We start from the raw sequence: 25,893 nt of genomic DNA, 5'->3' as shown, positions 1-25,893 counted from the left end.
TTATCTTGTTATCGACTTTCGAGTTTACCCACAGATTGTGGACTTGGCGGTTTTACACTTTTGGCGGCTTTACAGTTTCAAAAGAAAACTCGAAAATCGACGAATAGTCGATTATAATCGATTTTCTGCGGTTACGAAAACGTCGAAAGTCGAGTTTTAAGACAACTGAAATAATCGCAAGACCGAAAAATTTCATTTTTAGTTTTAGACGAAAATCGAAAAGTGGAAAAATCGATTTTTGCTTTCCATTATCTATCCCTAGTTCCCACAAACACTATCGGAATTCATACAGGGAGCTCTAGCCAAAGTATCGATGGACACACAACAATGATCTTGGAGCTGATGTAGTCGCCCTAGAGCTCTCTTTAGAGGCCAAGTAAGTCGGCATCGTCCTGGATCACCAATTAACGTGGAAAAGGAACGTTCCACGAGAGGTTTTATAGCCTTTTATTCATGCAACAATTCCATTGGTAAGAGTTGGGGATTGATACCACAGGACATCCATTGAATTTTCACGACCATTGTACGCCCAATTGGTGTAATGCTGATATCAAGACATCGTTTCTTTATAAACTAAAAAATGTCCAAAGCCTAACCACACGTACTATGAAAAGCACTCCACAGGCTGCCCTCAATGTACTATGTACTTCACCTTCACCCGTTGAATCTTTTAGGAGCTGGCAGCCAACTACGAGTACTGTCACTTCGCAATTTTACGATGATTACGACTATCACTGGGATCGGAGGTAATCAGTGATTACATATTACCACAAGTACACTTAGACGAAATTAATGTACAACTACCCCATAGAAAGTCCTGAACCCATATCTTCCCACCTCTATCCGATGTAGAGGAATATACCGATGGCTCCAAGATGGAGACGGGAACATGAGGAGGCATCTACAACGATACCCTCAATTTACGGCTCTCATATAGGTTGAACGAAAATTGTGGTATTTTCCACGCTAAGAACTTTGCACATTGGGGCAAGATTCCAGGGAAGCATTTGGGTGATCTAATGTTAATATTTTTCGAATGTTTACACCTCAATCAATATAACGGAACACATTTTTGGTGCAAAATAAGGGATTAGGGAGGTATATTCGAAGACATCTTAAATGGGTACCATAAAAACTATGAAGTGTTTTTACGGTTTTGCCTACATTTCTTATTTGATTAAGCTAATATTTAGCAAACAATTATAAAGTTAGGTCAATATTTTATTGTAGCTCCCATACAAGAGTATCTCCCGATTCTATGTATTTCGAGAGTCTTGACCACATTTTTTAGTATATTTATCTGTAAATTAGGATTTTTAGTTTGCTATTTTGGCTGGTGAGGTAGAATTAACCCTGTCAAGACAGATTATCAAAAATTTGTGTTTAAATTTTTCAATTAAGATCCGTTTTTTTTTCAATCTTGCCCCAACGTGCGCCGGTGAGGATAGTTAATGTCACTTAGATTACACTCTATCAAGTCTGCAGCGGTTTTGGATTGCAAAAGTACCTCAGAAGATCGATAAGCTGGCGCGTTGCAGATCTTAGTCAACCGGTACTGAATTCGGCAACTTGTACCATAATTTATCGAACTCTTTCTTCTCTACACCTAAAATCTTCAACATTTTTGTTATACAAATTTTTTGTTTTCTTTCCAATACACCTTTTCAGGATGAACACAATGTCTGAGTGAAGAAACTGTTTACTACGACAGGGATTTAACCTGGCACAAATGTTGTCAATGGTTCCACTCTACGGGATTTGGACTTCTTGTTTCCGAATTTCACGTATGACTGCGACCACCCATATGCTTGGTAATCAAACTTTTCAAACAAGGGTAGTATTTTCGACATGATCGAACAGCTCATCATGATTGGCCGTATAAAATGCTTTCATGCATGGCCTATTCTGGTTGAGACCTCGGTAGATATCGTGTAGAAATGGTGTGCAGTGATGTTGTGGTACTATGCTGCATTCCAAACCCGTGTTGATAATCCCTAACTTCTCACTTTCTAGGCTTCGGGAACTACTTTATTCAGATACTCGACTCCTGTGCCATCCAGTTGCTTTAGTATCATCATTGAAATTCGTCGGGTCCAAACTCTGTGAATGATTTCGGACCCCGGATTGGATCAGCTGGAAGAGATCGAAATCGAAGTAAAACACTTCTCTTCGACCTGTCACTATCGGGGTCCTCGTTAAATTGTTGGCTAAAATAACCTGCACTCATCTTCGGATCTGTCACAACTACATCGTTAAACATGGCAGATGACTGATCATCCATTTTCTCAGGTTTATAATCTAATGACTTCCAATGTCAGCTCTCTGATATTGGGGTCGCTAGGTTCCGTACGAAGAAGCTTGTCACATTCATTTACTACCCTGCCTCTTTTGAGAAATTAAATATTATTTCAGGTGTTCGACAACCAGGAATATGACGAGCAGCTGCAGCAGCAATGATGTCTCGAAAATGTATCTCTTCTACCCGAACATCAGAGGGATTGATGAATTCTCTCAATACTTGCCAATTATGAAGTGGTGTGGTCTATTAGTTGTCGCCTTTCAACAATGGGAATATCGGGAATATCGCGTGGCACTACAGATAGTCGCCGGGATTTACACATTTAGCAGTTCTATCTATCCAAGTTTGGGTCATTAGAGTCGAGATCAAGCGAGATGTACTGGAAAAACTGATGCAATAGTATCGGTTTTGGTTTTGCTGTTGGGGAAATTGATGAAGATTGCAACAACGACGAAGACTCACTGGGGATCTAGTTGATACAGCACGAAGCGACATAAACCCTACCCCTATACTCCACAGGAAGGCCAGCCCTGAACCATTCCTGGAATGCACCCATTCACCGACCTATGGTGGATGAGACAGTAACAAACGGAGCAAATTCATGGTTACAAAGCAAAACTCTCCGGTTTTTAATCTCTCCCCGCCACGAACCGTGAAAATTTGCAGCAAGCATTCCGGGACTTATCGCTTACAAAATAAAAACGGATACAAACATGTAGGTGTTGGACTGACAACACCTGGCCGAAATGATGTTTCTCGGGTCAATCCCGTACATAGAACCGGAGTCGTCCATGTTGCTAAAGGTCGTATCAATTTTGTTTTTAAATGTAGATATGTAGATTTCCAATTCCGAAGCAATATTTAATATTGAATTGAATATCGACCATGGCACAATTACCCAGGTAGTGGTTTAACACCAGCTGTTCGAATATGAAAATTATTTTTGTTGTAATTTCCCCCAACAACATAAAGATAGTTTTGACATAACATATTCAAAATTTTACGATGCCACTACCGGGATAATAGTGACATGATATCGACACACATTTGACATTGGTGTCGTTCCTTTCCCAATGAAATGAAGAACTTTGAATGACATCCTAAGGTGAGTACTTGGTTTGCTTCAACGAAAAATAATTCGAAAGCCGTTGTATCATTCTTCGGGTACAAAACGACAGCGACATACTAAAACGAATCGATGTTTAATGATTACGAAGGCTTAGTTATATCATGAGAATAATTTTATTCTATTAAAATTTCGGACAAATTTTCTTTTATGAGCCACCAAGAACTTATCAGTGTTTTGTAAGCTTATTATATTATTCTCGAGCCATTTTTGCAGTTTTTCTTCTATAATTCACATACAAATCAAATGTTAGTTTTTATTCGAACCGTATCATTGATATTTTTATTTACATCACTAGGCTAGTTTTCATATTTTGTTGGGCAAAATTGTTTGCTGTTCATTTCTTGCTTGCCTCCAAACATTCGTTGGAGTTGAAGTGATGGAGTACAAGTGCTCGTATTTCACAAGTACCATGACGAATTACACAGGAACAAAATAATTAAACATAATGACAGAATTATTGCGGAGTATCGTGCAAGTAACATTTTCGTCCTTCCATTCCATTCATGCTATACTTCCTGCGCCCCCCTCCGGCTCCATCTACTACTGCTGCTACTCTATTGCTGCTGCTGTTGCTGCTACTTATGTCGTCGTATGTCCTTTACACTCCAGCAACGAAATGATGGAAGAGGAAATTGTGCACTGAGGGCAATTTACCAAAACTGTTTGTGGCTCATAAAGAGGAAAAAATCCACAACAGCAATGATGACGACGACAACCACAACAACAACATCGACTATCACACAGCAATGACAAGGAATAAAAGAAGAAATCCACTTGAGTTGGGCTCAATAGGCGAAGGACATGTTCAATTAGCATACAAACATAATATTGTGGTAAAATGTTATTGGACTTTAACAAATTTGCAAATTGCCTAACAAACCAACAGCATTTACTTGTGCCTAGATTCGGTTCCTGCCCTGACCGTTGATGGCAGTTGAATTATTATTAGGGTTTTATATTTACTTTTAAGTAGACAGAGAGGTTATACAGCAGGAAGTTAAGTGAATTATGCAATTAAATTAAGATGAGGAGTTTCATTCAAAAGACTCTTGATAAAATGCTGAAAAAATGAAAAAGGTTATGGAGTATTTATAAATGAACTTCGTTCGAAATATGTATGCAAGAAAGAAAGCATAAACATTTGTATGTATGTCTATATGACGTCCCATGATTGTATTAATTTAAAATAGAATTAAATTTCAGGGATTTAAAACAGCAACAACAAAGTCTGAGATTTAAGCCATTTCGTTCCATCAGGGATACAGATATGAATATTTTCACAATGTGATTTTATACCCCCAATAACTTCGTTCCTCAAACTAAATTGTAGTCTATTATATCTGTATTTAAAGTCATAGAAAAAATTTATGTAGGTTATAGGATTCAAAATGTTGTGCCCAAAGGAGCTTCTTAAAAACGTTTTGTGAAGAATATAGTACGATGATCTAAAAATGGAGATTTAGCAGGTTTAGATAGGTTATAAAATCAAATCTCTCACAAAAGTTAAGCTCCGTTATAGTACTTTTAATACTCTACAAAATACTGGGGTATTATGTCTTTGTGCATTTGTACGAGTATATAACAACACAAGGGAACTAGGACGGAAGGGGCATAGGGGTATGGTTCTGAGTTTATTGATGCATGTCCTTCCGTCTGTCCATGTATTTATACCCTGCATTATGTATGTAACGTACGAGATAGAGTCGATTTATACATGTCCGTCCGTCTGTCCATGTATTCTTGTAATCAAAGTACAGGTCGCATTTACCGATTTCAATGAAATTTGGAATGTGTGACGGAATTTGGTGTAAAAAAAATAAATAAAAAATTACATCGAAATCGGTTCAGATTGGAATGTGTTTTAACTGTGTTTAATACAAAAACACGCTATATCTGTCCAATTTTGATGAAATTTGGAACTTGTATCGGAATTTGGTCTAGAAAAAAATGGGCCAAATTATATTGAAATCAGTTAAGATTTGGATATAGCTCCCATATATATTTTCGCCGACTACGGGTATTTGATGCACCAAACACGATATATCTGTTCATCAAATCGTTATCGTTTTTTCTGTGTATATTTGACGTATTCACAGTGGTGTGGGGTATCATACAGTCGGCCCCGCCGTACTTTGATTCTTTCCTTACTTACTTTATTCTTACAATTAGGGAACTGACATCTAAGTCAACACCTTATTGTTAGGGAATTGGCATCTGTGTCAGCACCTTATTGCAACTATTATCATTTATTAGTAATATTAAATTATGTTATTTACTATTACTAAATATTTACTATTACTAATAAATAGCCAACGTTTGAGTACCCCATTTGTTACGTACGTTATCGTTCTTTGCAGCTTCCTTTACATTGTTGGTAGGACCGATTTTAGGTATTTAGGAGGTTTTAGCTACATTTTTTGACAGTGCTACCTGTTATTTGATATATAAGATTCCCAGTGACACAAAACTTCTCCATCAAAACTTGTCAACATAGGACCTGCTTTGATGTAAACCCCATATATCTTCATTTTGTGTCTGAACTTCCTGTCGTTTGTATATTTATACCCTACACCACTATGTGGAAAGGGTATTATAAGTTTGTTTTGGTAAAAATTCATGTAGCACCGCGAAATATTCATCGGAGACCCCCAATGTGGTATACCAATCTTCATATCTCGAGGAGATAAAGGGATTTTAAGATGTGTGTCCGTTTGTCCGTGTGTCCGTCTGTCCATTATAAATTGTAATCAAACTCCAGGCCGCAATTATGGACCGATCGTCACGAAATTTGGTATGGAGGTCGGTTTCACATCAGAATAGATCGCTATTTTAATTGATGATGATCGTGAAATATTTAGCGGGTGAAATGAACCAAAAACATAATTTTTATCCGATTTTTTAGCTGCTCTGTAGGTCGCAATAATAGTCCGATCGCCGCACTGTGGGCGAAATTCAAATCTAGCGGGGAAAATGTCCGAAAACTGACCAAGAGCTAAGTAAAAATCATTAATGCAGAATTTTTCCAAACATACTGGTAGACCTAAAAATAACAATCCGTATTGTATTTAATGGTTATTGGCCGTTATAACGGTACATTTACTAGAAGTTTTTTTGCAAGTGATAAAATCGAATTTTTTTGATGACTTGTATATTGGTAAGTAATATGGACAAATAAAAATAAATATGACCGTAATTTAAATTTTTCAGATAGTTTCGAAGTAGTGCTTATTAAAAAAATAATTGTAGCATTATTTGATGTTGTAAATATTCTGAAAAACAGTCTTTAAACTTTTATATGAGATTTTTTCTACTTAGAGAATTTTGAGTAAAGTGCAACTTATGGGAAACACACGGAAACACTACAGGACTTTTTATACCCTATACCACAATGTGGAAAAGGGTATTATAAGTTTGATTTGGTAAAAATTCATGTAACACCGCGAAATATTCGTCGGAGACCCCCAATATGGTATACCAATCTTCATATCTCGACGAGATAAAGCGATTTTGAGATGTGTGTCCGTCCGTCAGTCCGTCCGTCCGTCCGTCCGTCTGTCCATTATAAATTGTAAACACGCTCCAGGCCGCAATTATGGACCGATCGTCACGAAATTTTGTATGTAGGTCGGGTTCAGATCAGAATAGATCCCTATTCTTATTGGTGATGATCGCGAAATATTTAGCGGGTGAAATGGACCAAATACATAATATTTATCCAATTTTCTAGTGGCTCTGTAGGTCTCAATAATAGTCCGATCAACGCGTAATTTTAAATAAGGTAAGAGTATATCACAAAGGAGTAGCTTGCAATTTGAGATGGCGATCGGATAATATTTAGAGGGTTAAATGGACCAAAACTTTTGTGTGAAAATTGTGAAAATTTTTAATATACAGCTTATATCTTAATTCCTGGAAGTGACATTCCGGACAAGTGAGATGTACTTGAAAGTGGAACGCTTGACCTTTCAATTGATGCCAATTATGTTGGTGTGCATGATCAGATAACAGAGTTACAGCCTAATATATTCCGTTATTTGTTTGTAGTGTAATAATAAACTCGCTAGAAGTCGCAATTATAATCAATAGTCACGAAATGTTGCACCGGGTAAGAGTATAGGTCGAAAAAGATGCCTACAATTTTGAATGATGATCTGATATTCTTTAACGGGTGAAATGGACCATTACTTTTGTATGAAAAATATAAAATTTTATTTATGGTCGATATTTTAATTTCTTGAGGACATATATATTTCGCAAAGTAGCCTACATATGAAAAAAAAAAAATATTGGAAAGGTCTGATGTAAATTGTAATAAAATGTTTGCTACATAACGGGCCTACTGCCTAATATATAATGGGTTCTGTGTAGAGTACCACATTTTTATCCCATGCTACATATTGTCTCTCCAAAAGTTTATGTAACACCACGAAATATTCGTCCTAGACCCCTTATTTGGTATGCCAAAATTCATATCTCGACGAGATCAAGCGGTTTAGCGATGTGTGTCCGTCCATTAAAAATTGTAAACAAGCTTAAGGTCGCAATTATGGGCCGATTGTAACGAATTTTTTGATGAGGTTGGGTTTGGGCCAGAATAGAAATGATTAGTTTTTGCTGATGATCGTGAAATGTTCAGGGGATGAAATGGACCAAAAACAAAATTTTAACCAATTTTGTAGCGGATCTGCAGGTCAAAATAATAACCCGCAAAATTTTAAACAAAGTTTGAGTTTATGATGAAGAAGCGTACAAACCAACGTGAAGATCAGATAATACTTAGCGGGTTAAATGGACTGAAACTTTTGTGTGAAATTGGTAAAAATTTCAATAACGTAGCGGTTAAACAACGGAAGTAGTAGTACTACATAAGTGTGTTTCATTACATTTTAGTGTGTGTGAAGTAAATTTTCCTTTCCTGCCACAAAAATGTCTTTGTCATGCTAGATTACTTTTTGGTTTTGGTCATAATATTATACTTTACATCTCTGATATTTGATAATTAAATTTTCACAATCATTGAAAAGAAGTTCCGTGGAGAGCGATTGTCCAGGGATAGTGGTATAGGGTATCCCATGGTCGGCTCCGTCCGACTATAGACTTTTCTTACTTGTTTAATATTAAATTACATACTCCGAGGTATCTACTCCCAAAATGTCGTCTGCCTTTTTTTTTGCCTTTTTTCATGTTATCAACAATATTCTAAACCCATTTTTACATGAAAATACGTAATAGAAAGTAGGACATTTGTATGGGGGATATACCAAAACGTGAACCTAAATGAATAATGTTTGGTGTGTAGATGTTTTGTCTATTAAAAACCCGAAAACAAAATTTGCAGCCATTTCCGTTGGAAAATGTTGCTGAAACCTTCATAATTCTGGATATCGGGAGATACCTATATATGGGCACTATATCAAAACGTTGATCTAGGTCGAACATTTTTGGTACGGAGGTTTTGTGTGTACTTAGAACCCGAAATACCAAAGTACAGTCAATTTGATTGGAAAATATGAAGAGTACATTCAAAATACCGAAAATCTCGAGGATAGACCAAAACGTGGACCTAAGATCCCCCATCATTAGAACTAATGTTATATACCCCCTGAGGATCCTAAATACCAAAATACAGCAAAATTAACAGTGAAATGTGGTCCACATACCCAAAATACCTTATATGCGGAGGTACCGTTACGAGGACGATATGCTTTAACGTTGAGCTATATTCGCCATACTCAGTGTAATCATACCTATACAAATAAGTAACATATTTACCAAATTATAGCCTCTTACCTCAATTAGTTTAGGAGATATTAATTTTTCCCCGCTAGATTTGGATTTCGCCCACAGTGCGCCGCACAGTGTTGCCGCGTGGACAAAAATCAAAAAATGTGATGTTAACTTTTACATATGTTTATGTTTTTTTCTTACAGTAAACACATCCGATACAAGGTATCTGAAAGAATTTTGTCGATATGTGCATCCATAATGAAGTTATAGCTCCTTAAATATGAAAAATATTTCCCAGGTAATCTAAGGCGAAAATCATATGAAAGTAAGGCGACATTTAAAATAACATTTTCTGAAAAACTTGTTGATAATACTAAAAGTTTTGGATGGGGATTTGATGAGTGAGCTATAAATATAACGTTTTAGTACAAAAAGTTGACATTAACTGCACATGGGCAATGTGCCGTTATCAAGAAATCAAAATTTAAATTTGATAAAAAAATTCAAAATTCTTAATATTTAGTAGAGCAGATCTTTTGATTGCCACCTATTGCCACCTTGGCTCCTATTTTCCGTTAATTGGACATATCTTTCAAAACAAAATGTGTAAAAACAGTCTGCCCATCCTTGCAACCTTCTGAGATATATCGGTTCAGATTTTATATAGCCCCCATATATATCTTTTCCCAATTTTGCTACAACTCGTTCAATTTTGATCGAATAGCCTTCAAATTTGGTATGTGTTATTTTCTTAGGCTCCTGAGTAGCTCTACCGATTTTCACAAAAATCGGTTCAGATTTGGATATAGCCCCTATATATATCTTTCCCCGATTTTGCTATAATTCGCTCAATTTTTGATGAATAGCCTTCAAATTTAACATGTAATATTTTCTTAGGCCCCTGAGTAGCTCTACCGATTTTCACAAAAATCTGTTCAGATTTGGGTATAGCCCCCATATATATCTTTCCCCGATTTTGCTATAACTCGGTCAATATTGATCGAATAGCCTTCAAATTTAATATGTAATATTTTCTTAGGCCCCTGAGTAGCTCTACCGATTTTCAAAGAAATCGGTTCAGATTTGGATATAGCCCCCATATATATCTTTCCCCGATTTTGTTATAACTCCGTCAATTTTTATCGAATAGCCTTCAAATTTAATATGTGATATTTTCTTAGGTCCCTGAATAGGTTCACAGATTTTCATAAAAATCGGTTCAGATTTGGCTATTCGATCAAAATTTACCGAGTTATAGCAAAATCGGGGAAAGATATATACGGGGGCTATATCCAAATCTGAACCGATTTTTGTGAAAATCGGTAGAGCTAATCAGGGGCCTAAGAAAATATTACATATTAAATTTGAAGGCTATTCGATCAAAATTGACCGAGTTATAGCAAAATCGGAGAAAGATATATATGGGGGCTATATCCAAATCTGAACCGATATGGACCAAAGTTGGAATTTTGCATTCCTATACCCTTACAAGTACTTGTGCAAAAATTCATCAACCTAGGTCAACTCCTTCTATTTTTGTCCACTTTTGTATGGAAGCGGCAACACTGTGCGCCGGTCCGATCCGATCGAAATTTTAAATAAGGTAAGAGTATATGACAGAGAAGAAGCTTGCAATTTTAGATGGCGATCAGCTAATATTTAGAGGGTTAAATGGACCACAACTTTTGTGTGAAAATTGTGATAATTTTTAATATACAGCTTATATCTTTTTTCCTGGAAGAGACATTCCGGGTAAGTAAGCTATACTTGGAAGAGGAACGCTTGACCTTTCTATTGATTTCAATTGTGTTGGTGTACATGATAAGATAACAGAGTTACAACCTAATATACCCAGTTATTTGTTTGTAGTGTTATCATAAATACGCTAGAGTTCGCAATTATAGCTCAATAATCACGAAATTTTGCACGAGGTAAATGTTTAGGTAGAAGAAGATACTTACAATTTTGGATGATCTGATATTATTTAGCGGGTGAAATGGACCATTACTTTTGTATGAAAAAATAAAAAAATATTTTGGTCTATATTTTATTTCCTGGAGGGCATATGCCGGCAAAGTAGACTACATATGGAAATGGAACTACTGATCTTCCCCCTGATGCAAATTGCAATCACGTGTCTGGTGGATATAATGTGTTTTTCACATTCCCTAACGTTTTAATTGTCCAATTGGATTTTATACATACACTGCAGCAAAACGATTCCCCAGCCAGGCAAAATCAAATTTTCAACGGTGGCAAAATATCCTTCAGTAAGGTTTGCGACATTTTCTGAGTATTTCAGCCATATAAAACTTTTCTACAAGTGGTGTCTTAGGGCACGCCGTTCGGACTAGGAGATAAGCTGTGGGACTCATATCATTGAGCGAATATGAATCGGGGTACACTCACTCATTGATATGAGAGAAGTCTCCATTGTCCCATCTGAGATGTTTGTGAAACAATTATTATATAATTATTTAAGCTTGGTGAGATACGGTACCAGAATCCACAAAGTTATTTCTTACAATAAGTTTATTTGTTCCATAAAAAAATTTTGATTTGTGATGCTCAGTGGTAAAGGTGTAGGGTATCACATGGTCGGCCCGTCCGACTACAGTTTGGTTTACTTGTTTTTGTAAAAGTTTGTATATTTTTGTTTTGTTTTTGTGTGAAATTTAATTTTTGTATTATTATTACAATGTTTTATTTAACTTGCTTTGGTGTCTGATTAGTTCAAATCTAGTAACTCATTTTAACACAGTTGCAGTTGATCAATCGAACTAAAACTGTGCACACTTTTTAGATTTGATTGACAATACATGAATATGTGCATGTTTTCCTATAGCCCCATGTAGCGGAACCACCCGATTTCAGGTATTTTAAGGATTTTATCTTCATTTTAGCTCGAATTGGCTGAAACTTGGCATTTGGAGTTCCCAATGGTACCAAGTCCAGGTTTTGAAAAAAATTATTTATAAAAAGTTAAAAATAAAAAATTAATTGAAAAAATTAAGTTACAGTGTGTTGTTTAAAAATGCACTAAAAACTAGGAAATGATTTGTTTCTTAGCCTCATTAACGATATTCTTTACGTTGGAATCTCTCAAATAAAATGATTGCCTTGTAATTACAAATGGTGACAAAGTTAAATGGCAATAAACATCAAGCGTTTTATTTGAGAGATTCCATCATGAAGAAAGATATCCTTATTGAGGGTAAACGAAAAATCATTTTCTAGTTTTTAGTACATTTATAAATAAAACACAGTAACTTATTTTTTTAATTGTTTTTAAAATATTAAAACGGAAATATGTATATGATGACAACAAAAGAAGATATTAGCTCGACTTACAGTGTCACGTGGTAAATCCGTCTTAGTTTAAATTTATGTTCCTAAAAAGTCCCTGACTAAGATATTTGGATGTCCTTTCTCAACTGATTAAAGGTTAGATTTATCAAAAACTTTTTATAATTTGCTTTATTCATGTTGGTGAAAAATTCGCATATAACGTTACAGTGGCTCCACACAAGAATTGAGACTAGCCCATAGATATCACAAACATACATATGTAGCATTTATTGCTTTTTGTGACAAATATGAATTAATTGCAAATGTTATTTTTTATTGCGAGAGTGCGTGCTTTAAGAACAAAAAATAATAAAAATAAAACAATATCAATTCTTAATGGAAGAAAAATCTTAACTGGTTTCCGTCAATAGCCAACAACATAATTGGATCGGATAAGATATGTCAGATAGCAAACATTCCGCCACCAACATGATAGTGCACTCAATTGCAATTTCGAAATGCATTTTGTTAATTATTTACAAGTCGCGCATTGTCGTGTCGAATGCATAGTAAATGCATCACCAACAAGCTGCACTTATTAAGCCAAACGTGTCTGTATGCATGTACGTATGTACATACATACACATGTATGTAACAGACTACAACCAACACGCAGTAATAATAATTATAATTGCAATTACAATTAAATCAAAACAACTTTTAATGTGCATTTTGTTGACATTTAATTCACTTGCTCGCACTTTTTGTGCCGTCTCGTGGTTTTGGTGACCAATCTCTGCTGATTAGGGTGTCCAAAAAACCGGTTTTTCCAAACAAAACGGTTTTCGGTTAACCGAAATTTTCAGTTTTTTCAAAAACCGGTTTTCGGTTTTCAAAAATTTTCAAAACCGGTTAACCGGTTTAAACCGGTTTTGTAAAATAGGTACAAAATTGCTCATAATTGATAACTATTTGATTAAAAATGTGCGGCAAGGGGTAAATTAAGTATAACTAATTCTTTATTATATAATTATCTGATAATATCCTTGTTATTTAACATTCAACCTTAAAGTGGAAACAGCAAACATAAGTCAGAAATTGTGCTCTAAGAATAGTAAAAGCCCTTACAAATATACGATTGTGTAACAAAGGAATTAAATTTACATTTTATTAAGTCTGGATTCTCCTTCTTGCAGTGAGAACCTCAAATTATCGTGCCGGAATCAAAATGTACTTTGTTATCGTTACCCTTTACAACCTTAAATTCGACAAGTTTACTGTAATAATTCAAAAACGTATGAATAACGTCATTCAAACAACCGTGTGATATTACGTATACGCAGTATTTTCATAGATCGTTCAATTGAACTATATTGGAGTTGTGCCATTTTACACTAAATATTTTCAAGTTTAAAGGTATCTGACATTTATAATTTAGCCGTACCTTTTGTTAGTTATGTTTAGTTTACTTTCAGGAATGCAATTGTAATGAAATTTTAAAAATATTACTACTTTTTTAAAACCGGTTAACCGACACAAATAACCGGTTTTTTCGGTTAACCGAAAATGACGTTTTTGGCGAAAACCGGTTTCGGTTTTGTAACTCAAAACCGGTTAACCGGTTAACCGGTTTCGGTTTTGGACACCCTACTGCTGATACTGTTGTTGTAGCGTTATAAAGTAGCGTGACAAGGTTTAATTTATTTTCGCTTCTCATACGCACTCGTCGCTCTGAGGACATACCCGTTGTTTATGGAATTGTATGTAAATGTAGTGTATATTATACGAAACCTTCTTAATATGCGACAAATGAAAATGTCAAATTTAGTGTCACTGACTGAACCCACAGAATGTCAGTTACACACGCATATACGTTACATTTTCGAGGGATGTGTAATGATGGATTTCCATAAGTATTTAACATAGTGTAACGCAAGAGAAACGATGATTAAAGATAATTGAAGGAAGTGTGTGTTATACGTTTTGAACTCTTAAAAGTGTCGCTTCAAAAAAATGTTGAAATGTCTTTAAAAGAAACTGGCAAAGAATTGGCAATAGTCTGTATTACACGAATGTAAAAATAATAGGTGATTAACAGGTTCGCTGACGTGGATGATATAGAATACGTTTGCGTCCGCGAACGTTTTCAGTAATGCAGGCATTATTTTTAAGGCAAGGAACTTAAATATTTTAGTTAATTAATTGATTGTTCAGTTAAATATTTGATTTTTGTATAAGGTTTTAGCTACAATTTTTAACGAAACTAGCTCTAATTTGACACTTGATATTCCCCGTCGTCACAAAACTTCTCCCCATAAAAATTGTTTATATAGGTCAACGTTTGAGTATAGCCCCGTATATCGGTAACTCCCAATTTTCATTATTTTCACGATTTTAGCTACATTTATTGACAGAACTAGCTGTAAATTGACATTTGTAGTTCCCAGGTATCTCAAAATGTCTACAACAAATGTTGTTAACATAGGCCGTTGTCCATTTTGTCATTTTGGGGTTCCCAATGGTCACAAAGCATCTCCACTAAAAATTATGAACAAAGGTCCACAATCCAACGGCAGCAGGTTCCCTCGTACTGGATTGACCCGGAACCACACAACAAAACGGTCAGCGGCTGCCACCTCAGTGTACACATACACTACCGATCTCTGAATAGGTTTGAATTTTTTTTCTTTTTATATGTTAAGGTATCTTCTGATGTGTTCATATTGCAGATCCATACTATTTACTTTTTGAGAGTCCTATACTATGCCAACATTCCCAGGAAAAAACTTGACGGTGTTGCCATTTTTTCGGAAAACATACCAATTATAATAAAAAATGTCCAAAAAATTGTCCAATTTTTGCGATCATCAGAATAGGTTTGAATCAAATAAAATTGAAAAATTGTACTACCCATGCAAATATTGCGCACTTTTTTCGTTTAGTTTAGTAAAATGGTTTATCGATACAGAGTCGGCGGAAAAGGGAACTGATGAAGTTGTTTGGTGACAACTGAAACTATAGTATTCCCGACCCTCCGCCCGCAACTAATCAATTTCATATCCACTGTAAAACATTTTGTTGTTATTCAAATACTTGAATACAACAAAATATGGACTAAAGCTGAAATAAACACAAAGATGTAAAATTCTGCAGTCCAACAATAAAAAACGCCAACAACAAAATGGAACATTCTGATAAGTCCTACAACAAATTTGACCCGCTTTATTTGGAACGTGGGTTCAATTCTCAACATGGAAAAGTTACCAGGAACTTTCAGATAAAGTCAAGAAATATTCAAACAAAAACGTTTTATAAACCTGCTTTAAATGACTTTTTGATTTCGTTAGATCTCTTCTGAGCTTCGAAAATTGTCTGAAAGCAAATACAAAGTGCAGGCATATTATTAAGATCGATAAAATAGAAAGGTCATTGAAAATAATTGGTATTTTAGCTCAAGTTTCATATTTTAACTATCCTTGCAGTACATATTTAAGTATTATCATGCTCACAAATCCACCATAGTTGACCACATGTATCATAAATGTTCGAAAATTGGTCTGGAAGTATGTTTCTTCAACGACAATAAAGTAGAAAATTGTAATTCAAATTTAACTCAAAGGGGCATGATATCGCCGACTTTTATAGTGCTGTATAACCTCAGTAGTCCATTCTTTTATACTTTTTCGTGTTTGTTTTATGACTTGTGAACAGAAAAAAACTTTTTTAACTTTTTTACAGCATTATAAAAGTAGGTGATATCATGCCCCTTTGACTTAAATTTGATTTACAATTTTCTACTTTATTGTCGTCGAAGAGACATTCTTCCAGACCAATTTTGGAACATTAATGGTACATGTGGTCAACTATGGTGGATTTGTGAGCATGATAATACTTAAATTTGTACCGCAAGGATAGTTAAAAATGAAACTTGAACTAAAATACCAACTATTTTCAATGACCTTTCTAATTTATCGATCCTAATAATATGGCTAACACTTGGTAATTGCTTTCAGACAATACTCGAAGCTCAGAAGAGATCTAACGAAATCAAAAAGTCATTTAAAGCAGGGTCATAAAACGTTTTTGTTGGAATATTTCTTGATTTTATCTGAAAGTTCTTGGTAACTTTCCCATGTTGATAATTGAACCCACGTTCCTAATAAAACGGGTCAAATTTGATGTAGGATTTATCAGAATGTTCCATTTTACTAAACTATACCAAAATATTGCGCAATGTTTGCATGGGTAGTACAATATTTCAATTTTATTTGATTCAAACCTATTCTGATGATCGCAAAAATTTGACACTTTTTTATAAATTTTTTTATTATAATTGGTATATTTTACGAAAATATGGCAACACCGTCAAGTTTTTTCTTGGGAATGTTGGCATAGTATAGGACTCTCTAAAAGTAAATGGTATGGATCTGCAATACGGACACATCAGAAGATACCTTAACATATAAAAATAAAAATTTCAAACATATTCAGATGATCGGGAATGTATTTGCATATCGGAATGCATGCTCCGGATTCTTTTAGCCATAGCGGGACGGAGGAAAACCCAGGACCAATATATTTGTGCTCGGTTTGTCGCATCCGCATCTTCACCTAAACCCAATCTTCGTTGAGTTACAATAGATGTCGAGAGTGGATGCATCTAAGGGGTTGTTCTGGACTTCTCCATGCGAAGGACTACGACAGGGAATATATTGCTGCATGCTGCGTGATCCCAGCCTTCAGTGAATCGTCGTCAGATTACGCGACTCCCCCGCAGTGCCCCTAACAGCAGGTACACTCAACGTTTAGCACCAGCCGTTGTGGTTCCAATCCCTGAAAACGCATCCTTTTTGCAATTTAATTGCAATGGATTCCGAGGTAAGATCGAGGAAATAGTGGACTTCATGGCAACCAAGCTCAACAACGACTGCAGCTCACAAAACAAAACAAAGAACGGCTGTTAGTTTCAACGGCGCGACAGTAACTGATCCACAGAGGTGTGCGTATTATTTTAACCGGCAGTTCCAAGAGCACCCCGAGAGTGATAGGGCGAATAGGAGTGTGCTACGCCTTATAAGAAGAGCCCTTCCAGTCGAGGAGGTACCACTACAATTTACGATGGGCGATGTTGCAGTTGCCATACGAAACGCGCAAAACATCCAAAGCGTAGAGCCCACACCTGGAAAGTGTGCAGGGTTGTCCCGCTACTGCAGCATGACAGGGATGCTAGCAGAGGTGAGCCGTACAGGCCGATTTCACTCCCACGATGATGGATTTCATGATGAATCACAGGGATTTCGGAAAATGCATTGTACTAAAACAGCATTAGACGCCATATCCACACATATTAGTAGAGGACTGAACCAGAACAGGCCGTGCGACCGAACAGTCGTCCGCGAAAGCCACAGCTATTTGCAATAAGATCAAGTCGATGGCCGGCAGCACTTGGGGTGCTGACAAAGAAACCGTGTTGACCTCTTACAAAGCAAGAGGCCGGTCTGTGGTAAGCGTGGTATGTAAACGCAGTGGAAGAATATTCAAACCTGCCAGAATGCCGCACTGAGGAATGCAACGGGGTGCCTCCTCATGACACCAGTGGGCCATCTTCATGAAGAGACGAATGTTTTACCGGTGCATCAGCACAACAAGATGTTGTGTCACGATTTCATGGACAGACTTCCCCACCCAGGCCCATCAGGGAGATCTTCATGCTCTAGAAAGGGAGGTCCAAAGGTATAAAAGAGAACCTCTAGCCCGACGAGCCTATCAGGCAGACTTGGTTGTGCAGGCAGTACAGGGATACAGTGTGAATATCGTAATTGGGGACCACGCCTTATCCACCGCAGCAGAAGAACGTCAGCTGCCAAGGCAAACACGAGTGGTTTTGCCAGTTAACCCCACTCACCTGTCTCCTGATTTCTTTTATGGACGCAAGCGTTCCAGGTTGCAGAACTCTTGAGTCTGGATACAGAGGAACCAGAACCTGATAACTGAAATAATACACGAACGAACACATATGCGTTGCTACAACAGCAACTGCAGCTTATAGCGTTGTGACGGCTACAACGTCTGAGGAAGGATCGCACCAGAAATGGAGGTGGGGGATTAGCTTTCCTATTGCGCAGACTGTTCAATACAGACCTATCTCGCTTGAGCGGGGCTCTAAAACCCCTACATGGAATGTATGGGTTAGCAGTCAGGTGTGGAACTGCCGAGGTAGAGTTGCTGAAAGACAAAACCGTCTGGTCTTGGGGCACCTTTGGAAGGTTATAACCGTCTGGTCTTGGGGGACTTAAATGCTCATCATTAGTTGTGGCATTCAGTCCTCGCAAAAGACCAGAGGGGTGTAGTGCTGGCTGAGCAGATAGATGGCAATACGTTTTGCACGGTCAAAGACGACGTCCGTACCAGTATAACCGGAGATTGTTACAGTTCGCCATACATAACCGCCGTCGTTTCTCTTAGATCAGACCATATCCACATAATTGTCTCCATCGGCAGAACGCCCAATTTCATTATCCTGAACGCCGCACTTTCGTCGGTCATGGGAAAACATAATTGACGGAGTTTCAGAGAGTTCACTTATTACCGATTCAGAGATCTGTCTAATCCTTCTGATGTTCGGGTAGCGAAAAGGATGTACCAAGACATCATTACTTCTGCATCCGCTACACTTATATCTGCTGGTCGAATACTGGAAGTGAGACTAAACTTCCCAGCAGACGCCTTCCTAGAGTCAATGAGCTAACACAGGAATTTAACAGGTTTGTCGTTGACATTAACGGAACAAGTGGTTAAATTATCTGCAGAGATGGGGTAATATATCCGGAACTGTTTAAATTCTACCTCTTTTGCATTTCGCCTCCACCAGACGGAACTGAGATCGTAACGTATGTAGACGATTGTACGATCTGGGGGTCAGGTGCCTTATCTGATCCGCCACTATATCTACGTCCACTCTGTTCACTACATGGATGGCAGTGGTGAGAACAGAGTTGAATGTCATTGTCGATGGTAGCAGAATTCCGACCACAAACTACCCAAAAATTCTAGATGTCATATTCGACAGCATGTTCACGTCGTCCGCGCATGCCACAGCTATCTGCGACAAGCTGAGACAAGGTTCTTAAGTCTCTAGCCAGCAGTACTTGGGGTGCAGATAAAGAAACCTATTGACTACATACATATGTGGTAAACTATGCGGCGCTAGTTTTGTCCATGAACATAAGTGCGGATTCTGAAACTATAATGTTCACAGATGAGAAAAATAAAAAAAATAAAACAAAAAAATAGCAGGAGGGATTTTCACATAAATTTAAAAAAATCGCGGTCAAAGTTCCCAATTTTTGGTTTATTTTAGGTTTTCAGGATTTTGCTTGGAAACGGCAAGTCCTGTCGAAACGGGACTAAAGAAACAATTGTAGAGGATTTTCACTGCTACAACATTTGCTTTAGTCCTATTTCGATAGAACATGCCGCTTCCAAGCAAAATTCTGAAAATCTAAAATAAACCAAAAAATGTGAACTTTGACCGCGATTCATTTTAAAATCCCTCCAGCGATTTTTTCTTATTTTTGAATTATTTTTCATCCATGAACATTGCTGTTTCAGAATCCACAATAACTTTCCAGGTGTAAGCGGTTTTCATTTAAAGTTAGTTAAGGGGCATCGTGCATGACATTTTATAAGGAGGTGATACAGTCTGTGCATTGTCCCAATTTGAACTTCTATACCTCAAAAATGGTAAAACCTACGAAAATACCATTAAGGTCAATCTTGTAGAGAATTTTCACTGCTACAACATTTCCTTCAGTTCCATTACGAGAGGACTTGCCGTTTCCAACTAAACCCGTAAAAACATAAAAAACTCTAAAAATGTGAACATTGACCGCGATTTATTTGAAAATCCCTCCGGCAATATTTTTTTTTTTTGATTTTTCTCTTCTATGAACATTGTAGTTTCTGAGTCATTTAAATTAAGTTAAGACGCACCGTGTCGGGTGTTACCATGAGAGCCATGCTAATCAGCATATGGTGCATAGGACCCCTCCACCCAGGCATGTCAGGAGGGATTGGAATAGTATTCATACGGTTACAGTCGCAGATGCGATAAACAACTTCCTTATTAATGCGGTCCTCGGGGAATATCCCCCAAGTAGTTTTGGCCCAACTACGCTCGGGATGGTGCAACCGTCTACATTCCTATAGGGCAAGGATCCACGACAGTGTGCAAAATATCTGCCCAGCCTGCGGCACAGGCCCGCACGACGCACTGTACATTTCCAACTGCCCTGCCAAACCTAGTCAACTAAGCCCAGTAGATCTGTGGCTAAATCCCATCGAAGCAGCCACATTCCTAGAACTGTAGATAGACTAAGAACCAGATTAAGCACAAGAATGAACATACAAACATAAAATAAAAAAGTGTTACAACAACATAGGTCCGTTTACTGGTATAGCCACCATATAACGGTACCCCACGATTTGCAGTATTTTGATCATTTTAGCTACCTTTCTTACGAAATATCGGTAATTCGAGGTTCATAGTGTCGCAAAACTTTTGCACAAAAAATTGCCAACATAGAGTAATTTTTTGGTATAGCCGCCATATACTTCGGGGGGGCCTAAAATAATCATATCGGTATAAGCGGAATAACAAAAACGAGCTGGGTTCGAACCTTAAATACAAATAACATGTTTCCTCTAAAGAACTGTTGTGATATAATATAGTTGTCAGTCGAAGAACTCTAGATATATTTTTCCTTTATTCCCAGCATTTTCACAAAACCTCCTTCATTCCAGCCTATTCGGCTAACTCAGGTGACAAACTATGCGTGCAAGCGATTTTAATAAATTTATGCGTGACAGTAATTGTGAAATGATTTACATACACACACAATAGCTTTTTATCCATGACTACATGCAGGGCAGTACGCGGACAGGAGGGAATGTGGTCTTTGCATGAGTTTATTAACAATATAAAAACATTAAGGTCCGTTAATTTTTTCTGTAATAATAACAATTTAAAAATGTGATGTATAATTAAGCAGACCATAAGCTGTTCTACGAGCAAGTGGGCGCTCCCGCCTTTTGCCAATATATCAGGACATTCACTTGGCCAACGTCATAAATTGATGTTGTTAACTGTTTTACACAACATTAATACTTCCGTCGAACAACTTTATGCATCCGCTACTACTGGGGGAACGTTTAAGTTATGAGATGTCGTTAGACACTGGCCACTCACTGTCTTTTATGGCAAGAGATTACAAATGACAGCACAGTGCTTAAAATTATTAAGAAATAAGAAATAGGATAAATTATTAATTGATACAACTACGTTATACTTTTTAACTGTCATTATGTCCTAAATAGACTCCACCTGAATTGAATTGTCCATTACATAGTGGGGCAAACTATTATATCTCAAAAATGTCTCGTCAAAGTTGGCATTATTATGTTCACAGATGGGTGCATACTTATTGGGTCAGATCTCATCATAGACTTCATTGATCTTGCATCTATCTCTGATGCGTGTTAACGTTCACATTGTTTACCACATAGCTTGTCTTTTGAATGTGCAGGTCGATGGAACAATAATTCGATTAATTTTACCAAAATGGTATGGATCACATAAGATCAGAACTTATCACTCAAGTAGGCAGAATACAAGAAATACTGTTGACCCCTTAAAAAACAGGGCTTCCGAGTCGAGGCATTTTGGGTCAGACTCCGACTGCGACTCCAGTCCAATTTTTTCACGACTCCGACTTGAACTCCGGAGCCGACTCCGACAATAAATTCCAACACTCAAAATGTATTAAATATTTACTAATCAGTTGGGTTTACCTCGCTGTTGTCTCTCCAGTGATAATACAAAATCCAAATTACAGTCATTCCACTATGAAACCTTCAAGTCACGTCACATCGGGAAGTATATCAAAACTTGGACCTATATTGTTCGTTTTCTTTGCGGAGGTTTTCCATCCGTTGGAAATACCTAACTCAAACTAACACCCACTTCAGTAGGAATATGTAGCAAAACCCTTCAAAATAACTAAAATTGGGCGGTATTGTTCTCTTTGAGTCATGGATTATTAACTATATTCTAACACCGCGGCGTGATAGAAGACCAAAAAGGAGACACGTGTCCTGGCGTATTTTCGCATCACATGCACTTTCGCGGTTATGGGCCCCAAAATACTTGAGCCCTTATGTCAAAAGGGATCATTTTATCGAATCCATTAAGAATTTTCATTTACTCACAGTTGTAGCTCTTCATCTTCAAGGTCAAAATCGTCGATGTCATGTTTCATATACAATTTTTATGGGGTTTGTTCTGTAGAAATGGTTCTAAAGGTCAAAAGAGCTAAAAAACATTAAATTTATACAATTTTTTAATCATTTTTTCTCGGGTTCTGGTCCGTTCAAAATTCATGAAAACAATTAACTACAAAATGTGCCTAAGGTCTCAGTAAGCAACTTTCTAAAATATTTGAAAAGAAACGGTTCAATTTTCCGGGACACATGTTATTGTAGTAAAAAATAGTAGCATCTTGCAGGCTCTGGATCAGAACAATTGTGTTATAATAAATCCTAAACCTATACCAACAAGTCTTTGCAGGAATATTTTATACCCCTAGTGAAGGCTATATAACAAATTTAAGGCATGTCGGTTGGATAGTGTGGTAAAATCCTTTAAAGTACCGAACATCAGTCGGTACAGCCCTATGGGGTTATATTAAAACGTGGACCGATGAAACCCATTTTGAATACCAAACAAATTAAGAGTAAACTAAATGTAACAATTTATATGGCTCTATCTAAATGATGCGAGCTCTGTCCTGATTTCAACAGGCATATAGACAGACATCTTTATGCTTCATAGAGTTTCAGACGAATATTTCGATGTGTTACGAACGTAATGAGTGAAACAACGAAATATGTTAAAATATTGATAGAGATTAATTCGCTGTATCCAAAAGCGGATGCACAAATATTTGTTTGGGACTGATTGCGAACAAATATATGTTTGGATCCAAACATAATTTGTTTATAATCAATTTCAATTTTATATGTTTGGGTACCAACATATTTTTTATGGGTGGAGAGGGTTTTTGTCAAAGAGAGTAACAAGAGGGCTCTCGCAGCTGCGGAATGCTGGTTTTGAGATGTGTATGCGTAAAACACGTGTGTTTCGTTCTTTATTCACGCAGAGAAAAAATGTTTTTCTAACTGGTGGTGGACAACATTTTATTTTGTCTGGCACCAAATAATTTTTGTGGCGCACATATTATTTTAATGTAGAGAATGTATATTGCAAATTTTGATTCTGTTCACCATATAGAACAACAACAAATCACAAAATTTCGATATATGGTAATATTTTCATAATTATCTGATGGTCAATCCAACCATAATCTGCTTAACTTGACATATGAAGTGTCAAAAACTAGGAAATTTGCCGATGCACCACAACAGCTGTTCACTGCCAAAAGCAAATATTCTCTCATTAGTTGTTCTCTCTCATTAGTTGTTCCATTTAAATGAAGGGTATAAAATTAGTAAAAACAGCATTCCAAACAAAGAATGAAATAGTTCGAGTGTTTTTTGAATGAAGATATGAAAATATGTAGAAAGAAAAATCAAAAAGTGACAAAAAGATATCAGTGCCTGAGTTGTGTTTCATTTTTTAAGTAACAAACACTTCTTAAATAAAAAGGATCGCCGAATATTTCGTGCAAATTTTGCGAATTATTTCGCTTTGTCAATGACCCCACATTTAATAATTAATAGAAATCGTATGCAAGTGATCGAAATAACAAACAAAAGAATGTATGTGTGTACATATAACCTGAACATCTGTTGTTTTTTCATAATGTTCTCCAACATAAACAACTGATCGTTTTAAGTATGGACAAAACGGAGAGAGAACTGAATGGTGTTTTATTGTTATAAAGTATAATTGTATTCTATATTATACTTCTTAATTCTATTATATCCAAATTGTTTTTAAATAAATAAAACTTTAATTAACAATATATTGACAAATCTTTTAATGGTCAATTAATCACAAATGTACAGTATAATTCCAAAAAAAAAAAAAAAAATACTTATTAGAGGCAACCACAACATGTATCTCCTGCTACCACAACATTTTAAAATATTTCAAAAATTGTATTATTAGAATATGATAGAGGTTACCATATATTTATTAATTATGTTGGTCATTTTTCATCAGTGTTCTAGAGAACATCGTTGAGTAAAGACGGTAAAGTGAGTGAATAAATCAGTGTTTTGTCTTTTCTTAAAGAAATTGTGCTTTTTAATAAATTACATGACCAATACATTTAATTATTGAATCAAACAGGTGAATGGAAATGTTTTATTGAACAAGGAAGAAATCGCATTTAACATTGGTAATTACATCAATACATTTTTCATATACATACATACATATGTATATTAGAAATATGGATGCACCTATTTATTACATTATACAATCATTTGATTCCAGATGCCGATTTCCCGCTTATGATTTGAACTTTGAAGAAAATGTGTTTTATTTCACAACTAAAGAGAAGCGTTCAACGATGTTTCTATATATTTTTTTCTTTTTAAAAGTGCCGCTTTTTATAAGTTATTTCATTCAGTTTTTCTTTTATTAAAGTGTGTTATGTATTTCTTTGGAATTTTGTATGTACCTATGTGTTTTTGTTGCTTTTGCTTTTTTTCTATGCCCTTTAATAAAAAACACCACCATTTATAAATGTGTATATATGTTAGAAATGGGTGCCACCGTGGTGCAGTGGTATGCACGCCCGCCTTGCACGCAGAAGGTCGGTGGTTCGATTCCCCGGCCAGGCAACATCAAACATTTTTCAACGGTGGCAAAATACCCCTCAGTAATGTTGGCGACATTTCCTAAGTATTTCAGCCTTGTAAAACTTCTCTACAAGTGGTGTCTTTAGACACGCCGTTCGGACTCGGCGATAAACAGTAGGTCCCATATCATTGAGCTAATATGAATCGGGGTGCACTCATTGATATGAGAGAAGTCTCCCTTGTCCCGTATGGGATGTTGTGGAACAATGTTTTTATGTTTTTTTTTTTATATGTTAGAAATAGCCAGCGAGCGAGAGCAAGTGAGCATATATTTCAATTTGTTTCACATTGACATCTGCGCTCACTTGCTCTCAGAAAGCGCCCACTGGTGCAGATATTTGTTTTTTTGTGAATTTTGGGTTTGTATTTGTTTGCACCCAAACATATAATTTGTTTACACCCAAACATATATGTGTTTGCAGGACCCAAACATATGTTATGTTTGGAACTGCTTGCAAAAAAATATACATATGTTTGCTGCAAAATATGTTTGGGACATATCGACACCTCCAAATAATAGTATGCTAAGTCTAAAAAGTGAGTTTTGCAGGAGAAGCTCTCAAAG

This window comes from Musca autumnalis, unplaced genomic scaffold (genome assembly GCF_047663935.1).
Source record: "Musca autumnalis isolate F117 unplaced genomic scaffold, ASM4766393v1 scaffold_2, whole genome shotgun sequence".
Taxonomy (NCBI): Eukaryota; Metazoa; Arthropoda; class Insecta; order Diptera; family Muscidae; genus Musca; species Musca autumnalis.
Note: the sequence above shows the minus strand (reverse complement) of the source record.